The sequence below is a fragment of the Vicugna pacos genome, chromosome 35, assembly GCF_048564905.1.
Source record: "Vicugna pacos chromosome 35, VicPac4, whole genome shotgun sequence".
NCBI classification, from domain to species: domain Eukaryota; kingdom Metazoa; phylum Chordata; class Mammalia; order Artiodactyla; family Camelidae; genus Vicugna; species Vicugna pacos.
Genome location: NC_133021.1, coordinates 3,101,341 through 3,110,182, shown reverse-complemented (window position 1 = coordinate 3,110,182; position 8,842 = coordinate 3,101,341).

The following is an 8,842-nucleotide window of genomic DNA, read 5'->3' as shown; positions in this document are numbered from 1 at the left end:
ATTTTCTTTTGAATTCTCATGGTTCCTTTGGATATCTATCAGTGAACCGTACACATTGGTGTTTGTTTGTTTGATTGATTTTTTGTTTGTTTCCTTATTCTTTGTTTTGCAAACCCATTAGGCCATGCATCTCTCCGTTTGCTTCAAACAGAGAGTCATATAAGCTGATTCAGTTTGCATAGTGCTGAAAATCACCTGTGTTTTCCTGCTTCCCTCTCCCATCTTGAGGGTTTTGATGTCCTCCTTGCCTTCTTCTTGTTTATTCTCTGCAACTCATGGCTCTTCTTGCATTTCCAATGATGGTTTTCTTATTTCCATTTCGTCTTGCTACTTTTCTATTCAGGGTAGAATTCTCAATTTTTCTTTTGGGATAAGTTTCAAACTGCTGAATTCTTTAAAGTTTTGCTGGTCTGTGAAATTGTCTAGTTCTGCCGTTATTAGAAATGGCGGTCTTGTGGCATAGGCTTCCCTTGATTGCAGGTTTTTCGCATTCAGGGTTTGGTCTGTTCCTGGCACTCCTTTCTGTCCTGCAATATTTCTGTCGAGATAACAGCTGAAACCCCTCTGGAGGTTCTGTTGTGACTAATTTGCTTTACTCTAGGTGCATTAAAATCACTGGGTTGATCATGAATTTTGATGATTTGATTGATAATAAAGCTGCTTGTAAGTCTATTGGGATTAAACATAATTTGGATGCTGTTTGCTCCTGGATTCATATAGATGATTGTTTCTTGGATTTCAGCAAGTTTCAGTCTGATTTGTCTCCAGATATCTTTTGAGATTTTCGTTTTAATATCTTGCTTTTCCCTCTGGGATTCTTATGAGTCCTATTCCTTCATGCTTTGTCCTACCCCAGGATTCAACAACAAGATTTGCATTGGTTTTCACTTGCTTGTCTATGTCATCATCTGATAGAGGGATTTCTGTTCTCCTGTGTTCACAGTCATTCTCACATCCATCTGAATTATCTAGTCTGCTTAGGACTGACTTTAGCACTGCTGTTATCTCATTCATTGAGATTACTGATTTTATTTGTCTTGTCTTTAGAGGTTCTCTTCACCTTTTCTGGTATTGTGCCTTTTGTGATTCTGAGACACTGTTGTTCTTCAGAGTTTCTCTCACCACCTTTTTCAATAATTGCTCTAGTAGTGTTTCACAGTCTTGGTGTTTGAAAGCTTTTTGGGGCCTTCAATCTGTTTGGAACTGAAGATGGTACTTCCTGTTTCTTTTACTATAGTTCTTTATCTCTATTCATCAAGTACTATCTGGTATGTAATGTAGAGTTTTCAGGCTTGGTTAAGTGAAAATTTTAGTCTCTTTGGTGTACACAATTCCATGATATTTATGTGAATACATTTTTTCCTAGACATTGATGCCATGTTGTATTCCTGTGTGTGTTGTCTGGTATATCTCGAAATGCTTGTGTTGCTTTAGTTGTGATGAACCCACCATACTCTCGTGGTTTAGTATAACCTCATTTTTATTACGCTTATGTCACAGTTCTGAAAGTGCAGAGGATCCTTTCTCTAGTGGAAACAAAGCTTGTAAATGATTTCAGATCTGCAGGATATTATATGCCATTTTGGGGTGATTCCAAACCAGCATCATTACACTCACCTTGTACTTTATATTTCACTGGGAATGTCCCAATGTTGCCAGTTTTTCCCAGAGCCTCTCTGTCTACAGAAAAATCTGTAAAAATATATATAAGGATGTCATGCATCAGGGCCTGCTGCCCTTATCATGCAGCCACACCTAGATGTCCTCGGTGCCGTACCATGACAGTGCCATCCTAAATGTAGCATCTACATTTGGGAAATAATGGTGAAGGAAATGTTTCATCTTTCCACACTGTGGACCTAGACCACTTTTTTGTTCTCTCATCATTGTGGCTTTTGACCACAAAGGCAACCACAGAGCTGTCCCGCATCCTTTACTTCATACCAAATATTAGTCCCAGTCCTGGGTATGAAAATAGCTGATCCTAACACTCTGGAAACTGATTTCTTCCCCAAGGAACCCTGGATAACTCAGACCACATGCATGATTTCTCTGATTGAGCCCCATACGTGCTCTATTGGCAAAATGCCAATTTGGTCCCTGGGCTTGCAGAAGCATTGGATGTGGCAATGGGACATTTGTATAAACTGCATTTTGTGCGGCAGGTTAGTTGCTTTCTCATTGGGGTCCAAGGTCAGTTTTGTCCCTTGATAGGGCCAACCACAATCCACAACTCACTCCAGATCCCTGAGATTCAGCATGTGACATCATCCATTGCCCTATCCTCATTTTCCGCAGCCAATGCAAGCTCAAATTTGGCAGCACGGATCTTGGTCTCACAATCAATTATGGGGTTATTTCTTGTACATTTCTTGAGTTCTGACTGACAGGCATCTGCTGTACACTCTTGTAACACTCAGCACATCGCTTTCAATACCATGTGTCTTGTCTGCTTGAGAGTGTGCGCCTAAGTAAAACAGAGTTTCACCTTTGATGCTCTATCTTCGGAGGTCAGATCCGGCACTGATTTCCATTCTCTACTTTTCCATCACCTCCTTCCAGGTTTTCTGAGGCCTCATCCTGTCATTGGAAGTAAGAGACCACCCTTCAGAAAGTGTCCTGAACCAAGGTCTGGGTGAGTGGATGTTTATCTTGCTGTGTACATGCGACCAAGTGTGTATAGGTTGCACTGGTACTCTGCCAACTGGGCATCAATAAATAAACAATTTCCATATATAACTCACAGAAGTGTGATTCTTGTTTATCTCTATTTCCTATACAGACATGGTGGGAGTGTTTGTCCGTAGACTGCACTTTTGACAATGTGTTGATACCTCAGTTGCAGTCTTTCAAAATGTTAATAAAATTCATTTACATATGTTGGTATTTATATGAAAATGAAGTTAGATTTTGAAACAAACTAAATCCACTTACAAGCCAGACTTGTCATATTCAGGTAACATATTGTCAGCAATAAGGGAAAATTAAGCAGATAGAATGTAAAATAGCAGTCCAAAATGATGAAGGGGATACGTCAACGCTTTACTGTTGATGAAACCAACACCAACAGGAACCATGAAATACTTATTGGAACCATGAAATAACCCCCAACCTGGGTTCCCCATGTGCATATGGTGCCCTATCTTCCCAGTGAAACATACTGGCCAATTTTGTCATATCCAAGGGTAACACTCTCTAGGAAAACACAAGGAAACCGAAAGGACTTATTTCTATGTAGGCTTGGTTCCAAAAGCACCTAGAGGCATTACAGCTGTGAGATAACTGCCACAGCTTTGCTAGGCTATTGAGAGCCAGTTGCCCTTCTATCAACGATGTGAAAGCTTAACCTTATGATCATGTTGAGTAATGCAACTTAACCCAACCAAGTCTGCTACCTCATGATATATTGCACCCGGAGCTTGAATGAAGGGAAAAGATGGTCCACATAACATGTGTCCTTACATGTCTATGGCTAGTTTTACAGTTCACTTCAATAACTGACTTATAATAGTTACCTATACTGTCATGAAAAAATGAGGCCTAATACGTATTAAAGTTCAGTCAAAGATTCCCCTCACTTACCACACTCCCTTCACCACAAAGAAGACGTAAACACAGCATTTGCTGAATCAAGGGGTAGTTCATCATTTCTTTGTGTAAGCTAAGTATTGAATTCCTATCTATTATAGTCGAGAGAATTTGAACATTGAGTAGTTCAGTGTTGTGCACAGAGTGTGAAGTTTGAGGAACATTCATTCTAGGATTGGCTTGCTATACCTCAAATGGCTTCATTGCAGCTCAGGTGATGATCCATGAAAATGGATGCCTGAGTAGAGGGGTGGGAAGAGCAAGTGCTTGTTAGCTAGGCCACAAACTGGGAAAAAGCTTACCTGGGCTCGATGCATTATGGTCTGAATTGTTAGGAAAAGCCCATTGGGACGTGTGGATTCTCATGTCCTCTTCCAAGAACATGAGCGTTTTTATGATTTCTGCCATCTCTTCTCTTTTAGACGTCAGGGATATTGGACCCGTTCTTGGAGCAGACAATTGAGTAACTTCCTCATGTCCTCATTGGCATTCAGTATGCTTCTGCCATTATCAGCGAGGTTCAATATGTCTCATGAATGTCTTTCAAGCCTGGTATTCTCTACAGCTGTCTTCATGCCAGTATTCCCCATTGTAGTAGAACATCTCTCATCAATGTATTCGCATCTCTCCTCAATCCATGCAGCCAGCTTTTCTGCCAGCTTCTCTTCATGTCTCCCGTAAAGTCGACTTCAACAAGACTGGGCAAGTCTGAAAGTACCTCGGAGCCACACCAGTAAGCTGATGACAGGCAGATCTTCCACTGTCTGCCCTTTCAGGTTCTGCAAACTGAACCGTGAACTCAGGTTTTTGGCCAGCAGCAATATCTCAAAATTAAACAGCTTCCCAAACAAAAGACCTAAGCCAAGCTCCACAGAGGGCGGCAGCCCTTCCATCATACTGATCCACCCACAGAACTCTGCCCAGTTACCTAGGAACCACCAGCCAAAACAAGCCTCGTGGTACACACCAACATTCCACCTGGAATCCAACCGGTAACTGCCATCCCCAATGGTTGCTGCATCCTGTCAGTGTCGGGGGATGGGCTGCATCAGTCGAGAGGTTCCTGAAGGTAAATGTGATTCTATCCACTAGCGTCCCATGGGCTTTTATCTTACCTCTTTCCTTATGTTCAGATCTGTATGCGCAGTACAAACGGAGGGAAGTGTGTCCATATTTAGTTTATGATTTCACACGTTTTTAAACTTTCTAACAGTTAACAGTACAAAGAGACCCACTAAAGGAAACTTATGTTTCTGCAATATCCATACACCCAGAATACATATCCGTCAGTTGATTTCTGCTGAAACACCCACACTCTCAGGACATGGATCCATTTATTTCATGGGGGCTGAAATTCCAAGAAATGAAACCAATCACAATGTGCACTTTACTGTCTGTCTCTTTTGCTCTTAGTACAGTTTTACACAGCTACTTGTATTTGTTATAGGCTTATGCCATTTATTCTCTACGTAGGGTAGAATATGGCATTCATTCATCCTTTTGGAAGACTTGCAAGTCTGTATCACGGACTATGAATTCATTTTATTTCAAATTGGCATTTGGGTTAGGACACGATATGCTCTTATGAAACAATATTTATGAATATTAATGCACACATGTGTTTTCTGAATACAAGTGCGTTGAGTACATGCAAGCCGCAATACTGAGTCGATGCGTGCTGAATGAAACTTGACATCACCTTGAGTATTTTCTTTTGAATAATCATGGTTCCTTTGGTATATGTCAGCCAACCGTACCCTTTTGGTGCTTGTTTGTTTGATTGTTTGTTTGTTTTGCAAACACATCAGGCCATGCATCTCTCCGTTTGCTTAAAACAGAGAGTCATATAAGGTGATTCACTTAAGATAGTGCTTAAAATCACCTATGATTTCCTACTTTCCCCTCCCATCTTTAGGGTTTTGATGTCTTCCTTGCCTTCTTCTTGTTTATTCTTTGCAACACATGCTCTATTTGCATTTCCAATAATGGTTTTCTTATTTCCATTTCATCTTGCTGCTTTTCTATTCAGGGTAGCATTTTCAATCTTTCTTTTAGGATAAGTTTTGAACTGCTGAATTCTTTTTTTTTTTTTTTGATTTATAATCATTTTACAATGTTGTGTCAAATTCCAGTGTTCAGCACAATTTTTCAGTCATTCATGGACATACACACACTCATTGTCACATTTTTTTCTTTGTGATTTATCATAACATTTTGTGTATGTTTCCCTGTGCTATACAGTGTAAACTTGTTTATCTATTTCACAATTTTGAAATCCCAATCTATCCCTTCCCACCCTCCACCACCCTGGTAACCACAAGTCTGTACTCTCTGTCCATGAGTCTATTTCTGTCCTATATTTATACTATATTTTTGTCTGTTTGTTTTTGTTTCTGTTATTTAGATTCCACATAATACATCACATCAATAAGAGAAAGGACAAAAATGACATGATCATCTAAATCGATGCAGAAAAAGCATTTGATAAAATTCAACATCCATTTATGGTGAATTCTTTTAAGGTTTGACAGTCTGTGGAATTCTCTAGTTCTGCCTTTATTAGAAATGGCGGTCATGTGGCATAGGCTACCATAGATGGCAGCTTTTCCCATTCAGGTTATGGCCTATGTCCTGGCACTCCTCCCTTCCTTGCAATATTGCTGTCAAGATATCAGATGAAACCCCTCTGGAGGTTCTCTTGTGACTCTGTTGCTTTCCTCCAGGTGCATTTTAAATCACTGGGAAGCTCATGAAATTTGTTGATTTGAATCATACAGCTGCTGGTAGGTCTATTGGGATTCCACCTCCTTTGGACGCTGTGTACTACCTGAATTCGTATAGATGATTCTTTCTTGGCTTTCAGCAAGTTTCAGTCTGATTTTTCTACAGATAATTCTGCAGACTTTTCTTTTTATCTCTTGTTTTTCCATCTGGGAATCTTATGAATCCTAGTCTTTGATGCCTTGTCTTACTCGAGGATTTAACAGCAATGTTTTCATTGGTTTGCACTTGCTTTTCTATGTCTGCTTCTGATCGAGGGATTTCTCTTCACCTGTCTTCACAGTCATTCACGCGTTCCTCTACATTATCTAGTCTGCTTAGGACTGAACTTTAGCCCTGTTATTATCTCATACATTGAGTTTTCTGATATTATTTGGCTCGTCTTTAGAGTTTCTCTTCCCATTTTCTGGTATTCTGCCTTTTGTGATTCTGAGACACTGTTTTAATTCAGTGTTTCCCTCCACTTCAATTTCAATACTTGCTCTGAAAGCGTTTTGCAGTCTCGATGTATGAAAGCTTATCTTTTGGGCCATCAATCTCTTTGGAACTGAAAATGGTGCTTCCTTTTTCTTTTACTGTACTTCTTCATCTCTACTGGTCAAGTAATATCAGGTATCTAATGTAGAATTATAGTGCTTTTTTAAGTGAAAATTTTAGACACTTGGCTCTATGCAATTCCATGGTATTTCTGTGAGGACAATTTTTCCTAGACATTGATGCCATGTCCTGTTGCTGTGTGTGTTCTCTGGTATATCTCCAACTGCTGGTGTTGCCTTTGTTGTGATGAACACACCATACTATTTCGATTATTATAACCTCATCTTTTTTAGGCTTATCTCACAATTCTGAAAGTGCACGTGACACTTCCTCTTGTGGAAATGAAGCTTCTGAAGGTTCTCAGCTCTGCATTCTGCTGTATGTCATTTTGAGGTGTTTCCAAAACAGCAAAGTGATAGTGCGCTTGTGCTTTCTAGTGCCATAGGAATGTCCCAATGAAACCAGTTCTTCCCAGAGCTTCTCTGTCTACAGAAACACCAGTGGAAACATATCTATGGATGTCGTACATCAGGCCCTGCTGAAATGATCCCATAGACCGGCCATGGTGTTCCCAGTGCAGTAAAATGTCAGTGCCATCAAAAATGTAGCATCTGCTTTTGGGAGATAATGCTGAAGGAAATACTTCATCTTCTCACGATGTGGACTTTGACCACTCATCCTTGTTCTCTCATCCTTGTGGCATGGGTGCACGAGAGCACTCACAGAGCTGTTCCACATTCTGTGCCTCAAACCAAACCATAATCCCAGACCAGGTTATGAATGTAACAGATCCTAAAGCTTTTAATACTGATTTCAAACCCAAGGCCCCCTGGATCACTCAGACCAGATGCACGATATCTCTGATTGATCCCCACACGTGCTCTTTTGGTAAAATGCCATATTGGTCCCTGGTCCTGCAGATGCACTTGGTGTGGCCATGGGACATATGGATAAACTCAACCACGTGCGCCAATGTGATTGATTTCTCATTGGGGTCACATGTCAGTTTGCTCCCTTGATAGGACCACCACATCCCACAACACACTCCAGATCCCTGAGAATCAGCGTGTGCCTTCATCAGTAGCCCTATCCCTCATTTAACGCTGCCTCTGCTACCTCAAATGTGGCAGCTCCGAACTTGTTCTCAAAATCAATTGTGGGGATATTTTGTGGTGATTTCTTTGAGTTCTGTCAGCCAAACATCTGCTGTGCACTCTTCACTCAGCGCATCACCTTCAATCCCATGTCTTCTGTCTGTTTGAGAGTGTGCTTCCAAGGAAAACAGAGTTTCACCATTGCTGCTCCATCACCAGGGGCCATAACCTGCACTGGTTTCAATTCTCTACTTGGCCCTATCCTGCTTCCAGATTTTCTGAGGCCTCATCCTGTCTTTGGAAATAACAGACCTCTGTTCAGCATATGTGCTGTGCCAAGTGCTGGGTGAGTGGATGTGTACATTGCTGTGTACATGGGAGCAAGTGAGCGCAGGTTGCACTGCTTCTCTGCCAACTGGGCATCTATTAATCAACACTTTCCAGATATATTGCACAGAAATTTGATTTTTGATTTGCTGTATTTTCTATACAGCCATGGTGGGAGGGTTTGTCCGAAGACTCCAGTTTTGACATTGTGTTGATAACTAATTTGCAGTCTTTAAAATGTTTGGTAGAATTGATTTACATCTTTTGGGATTTATATGAATATGTAGTTAGTTTTTGAAACATACTAAATCTACCAAGAAGCAAGACTTGTCAATTATGTTAAAATTTTGTCAGCTCTAAGGAAAATATAGACAGATAGAATGTAAAATATCAGTCCATAATGTTAAAGGGGACATGGACACTCTTTATGTTAAAGCCTCCAAAACCAACAAGAACCATGAAATAACTATTGGAAACATGAAATAACCACAACATTGGTTCCATTTTTGCATGTG